This window comes from Palaemon carinicauda, chromosome 26 (genome assembly GCF_036898095.1).
Source record: "Palaemon carinicauda isolate YSFRI2023 chromosome 26, ASM3689809v2, whole genome shotgun sequence".
NCBI lineage: Eukaryota > Metazoa > Arthropoda > Malacostraca > Decapoda > Palaemonidae > Palaemon > Palaemon carinicauda.
In genome coordinates, this window is record NC_090750.1 from 77,901,394 (window position 1) to 77,906,012 (window position 4,619).

The following is a 4,619-nucleotide window of genomic DNA, read 5'->3' on the forward strand; positions in this document are numbered from 1 at the left end:
TATGCGTGTTTCTCTCTCAAACATTGATTCGTTCACTTGTAATAAAAGTTATTGAACTTAATGGTCACGAGATCCCTTTCACGATAGGTTTTAATGACAAATTCGGAAATTAAAGTTATTCCCCTCATTCTGAATCCCAACATAACCCATTGGTGCCATTGTAAGTGGGATTGCAGGTGGTGGTAGTGGGGGGGTGGGGGGGGGGGGGTGGGGGTGGGGGGTGGGGGTTTAGTCAGGATTGATCACTGCAGGGAAGTTTGGGACAGATAGAAAAGTATCTTGTAATGGAACTGGAATAATCGAAAAGGCAGGCTATGAATAGGAAGAACAGCTTCCAATGCTTCATAAACTTACAACCGAGACTCTTTAACGACCTTCCACTCGATGTCAAGAATAGCAATAATGTGGCAGCTTTCAAGAAAAACCTGAAGACTTATCTTTTTAGAAAGTGTCATAATAGTGACCTGAAAACTATTAAGCCTGAATACAAATGCTAGCGAAATAACTGATAATGATACAGAGCAAAATATTAACTGGAAAGAAATTATTTTTTAACACAAGGCCCGCCTGAACAGACCTTTAGTGTCTGATGGAGGGCGAGAAATAAACCCGTAAAAGTAAGTAATTGCACACCATAGCCCCTGACACAAGGGCCTTGTGGGATATTATCGATTAGCCTACCTATGCAAAATAGACTCTGAACGAGGGCCTTGACTCTGCACTATAGAAGGTTCAATCATAGAATCTAAACGAGAATTTAGTGAAGTTTGAATATAAACGCATATACAGATTCCAGAGTTATAAACGTTGTATGCTGACAATCCTTTCCACTTTCCCATGACTACATGAATTAGTCCTAATTTTAAATTTCATCAGAATGAATTTCATATTCCATAGATATACCTTAAACTCGATAACAGAAAGTTCCTAGAAAACAATTGTTCTTCAAATTCTTCATACAAATCAAGCAACCAATATTAAATTTTCAGTAAAAATTAATAGTATTATTAATTTACAATTGATATAAGTGGGTCTCCGCTCTAACAACTTCCGTGGTTCGGCGAAAATGTATCATAGAAAACGAAAGTTAGCCATAGTTCATGAACCATTTTCTTTATAAAATTCAAGGGTGGACTACGAAAAGGTTGACAATCGGGCAAACAAGGGGCCTAGATATATAACCACCTTTGTCTAAATGCACTCAATGAAACCATATTGGACTTTGCAGACATCATATCTTGGCCTAACCGGCTACAATCACTATACGCCGTGCACGCAATCACCACAGCCTCCTGACTTGGTGCAGTAGTAATGTGTTAGCATTGGCTGCAGATAAGGTCCTGCTTCTGCTTACGATTTCAAGCTGTTTACTGGGGAGTTTGTACACTACAGCTGGGGTTTGGGGTTAACAGGCTGAAGTTCTGGAATGTATTTATTCTGACGAAACTTGAATTTAAACCAGATACCTTTAAATTTTTACATTTAACGAAACGGACTTTAGCTCTTACCTCTTCAGCCCCATAGTGCGGGGTCCTTGATAACTAGTCCGTTAAAGTACCTACGATGCAGGACTTAACCCAAGTAAGATTGATCCAACTTATTAAATTTTTTACCCAACTAGTACTCTGTTCCCCACCCACGCACTTCAGCCACTTGTAGAACAAAATCCTGCTACTACTTCGCCATAACATATTCCCACACAACATAAATTAAGTCCTCCTGCACTCAAATCTATAGCTCTCCCTTGGCCTATACCACATGCCTCCTGATATCATGATCACTTCACATTCACACAGAAATACCTATAACCATCGCGTACCAGCTCAGCATGGGTAACCACTCTCTTATGGAAGAAAAACAGCTTAATATACTTGGATGACATCCAAATAAATATAAATATCAAGTCTGTCCTGATATCTAGTAAAGTTCGTGACATAGGGCTATCTCTTGACTGTAACTGTCTCTCACTGCTCAAATAAATTATGTATTAAAAACTAGTAGATATCATCTTAGAAAAGTTGCTTTTATAGAAGTAACCGGATGAATATTTTGTAAACTTGTGATAAACTGTTATTACCAGGATTGACTACAACAACCTCATCTACTTCAATCTACCTAAAGTGCAACCTAAGAAATTACAAAACAAAACTGGAGGAACAAAACTGATAAAAAGTGTTCTACCATGAGATACGAATACTCATATACTAACTAAATTACACTGGCTACCTATTAAAGCTAGAATAGAGTTTAATATATGTGCTGAGGAGATGAGATGTCTTGTAGATGACAGATGATTGCAGGGATGAAGAAATAAAATAAGATTGTTTAATTTCCCACAGCAATTTCCCACAGCAATAGAGTTATGTATAGTGGTGCTCTGGAAGGCAAACAGCTCGTGCCAAGAGAAGCGATAAGACTGATCATGCGCATGCATGGAATGCCGAGTGCTTCTAATGCACATGCGTTTGTAACAATTTATAAAATGCAAAAGATGCATTTATGTAAAATAACATATACAATAACCTGCATGTGCGTTGACACAAGAAAAGTTATCGATGGTTCCAAACCTTTCAAATATGCAGACATAAGACTATACAACAAGCTCCCATTAGACATACGAAACACTGGGGATATTAAGACTTCCAAGAACAAACTAAAGACTGTTTTTTTAAGTGCTTTGATAATGTGGATTTGACAATAAACATGACACATGCTGTGTGATATGCAAAATACCTAAGAATGCATATGATAAACTGATTTTATAAGTTCTGTAGTGTGCAAGGTTCTCCAGGAAAATAGTCCATAAAAGTAAAGTAACCTTCCACAGCTTTGATGTCCATCTCTTAGTCATCCACCCAAGAAGGCTGCCGTTGTTCCATGTACATTCTATCATACCTCTGACAGCCCCTACTCATATTCCCTTTTACTTGGGTTATCCTCTGATCAGTACACAATTTCTATTACATCCAAGATGTGTTATGTCAGTACACAATTTCTATTGCATCTAAGAGGTGTCATGGTACACGGTCCAGCGAGATATTGTTCTGAGAGTGGACATCCATGACCATACTTTGTGGTGCCACCCATACCTATGGTCTTTATTGCCTAGTGATTCAGTTTCCACTCTGCCTATACTGTATGCTGCCCTAAAGAACCGATGGATATTCCTCCTGTCGAGCACTTGTAAGAGCTAAAGAATGGAAAGCAGCACTGTTGCTCATCAGCACCTTGTCTGTTGGCCCCATCTCCATGAACAGTCCATCACAAAAAATAAGATGGCATCTCTCACCACAACTCCCTCCAGGTTGCCCCTCTTCTAGGCTTGCAGTCAACCATGGAGAGATACAAGCCTTGTTGGTAATACATTACATCTATGGCCAGGTTCATCCAGACCTGTGGGCCTTACTGGCCAAGGTAATTTAAAGACATTTGTTACAGCCTATGACCACTCGCCAGATAGCTTTCCTTGTGATACCAGGATATATCTTTTCAAACAGGGAGAGGGTCTTATCTAACCCCATATGATGCCTCCAATGCATTGCCAATAGATCAGGTGCTACAACATAACACAACCCAGATGCTTCACCTACAAACTTTTCTGTCAAACATTTATCTTTTTATTTTCAGAGGGTATGAATGAGAGGCAAAGCTTCAACCTTAATTCCTTAAATAATTCTCCAGATGTCCCTTCTTATCAGGTAGGATCGAGGATTTCACTCTGCTGATCCCTGTGGCTAAGTTTGTTTGAAGCTGAAAGTCACAGTCGCCTTTTTAATGGTAGGTTGAAGCTCTTCATCATTGCATCAAACTGACATGTTAATTAAACTGCAATTTTATTTTTTCTTGAACAATGCAGCATCCTCCACAATTTTACCTCCTATCTCCACTACTACGTAGCCGCCAAACTACTAGCGTTATACCCCACTAGCCATGTCTCACTTTCACAATTTTCATATCCCTCTTACTGGATCCTCAATCTTGACCATCCTCACACCTTATTTCTCATTGCCATTGACCCTAGTAAGTCTTACCATTGTACTTCACCAGCTGGTATATCCTCAGCTTTTTGGATATATAGAACTGCAGGTGGGCTGACTTCAGGTCAGCAATGGTAGGGGTCCCTGTCTTCTTGTCTCCAGTTCTAAAAGGTCTTTCCACACATACCCTTGACGTCATTGCTAGTGACAGTGTATCAAGGAAAATAATTTTTTAATTCTTAGAAATCCAGAACCCCGTACACTTTACCTTCTGCTCTCTGCATGACTGCATCAGTTGCAGTACCTCACTATCATCTCTTTCCTCATGGCTACATTATAACATCTAAAGTCCTTCCAACATCTGCCATTTCAAATTCTACTTTCGTACCTCTTTTGAACAAATTCTCATACAGCTCACCTTTTCAGCATCAGGAATTACTCGGCTGTCCAATGCTGTCTATTCAACTCATTGTGGAAGTCTGGGTCCTCTATCTTAAAAAGGACAGGGCACCTTCCATGAATTGCTGACCGACCCCCCAGCATCAAAATACTAGCGTTCTACATTCATCACACCTACAGCCTATCTAAAACTCCCTCCTTCCTCAGACACGGTAACGACCCCCATCCAGCCAATAAAATTCC

General features: G+C 39.7%; 1 long non-coding RNA gene across 1 annotated transcript in view; it reads right to left on the reverse strand.

Annotated features, from left to right (window-relative positions):
• Window positions 1-4,619, reverse strand: part of LOC137620243 (uncharacterized) — a 143,157-nt gene that overhangs the window by 132,846 nt on the left and 5,692 nt on the right. The window lies entirely within an intron of this gene.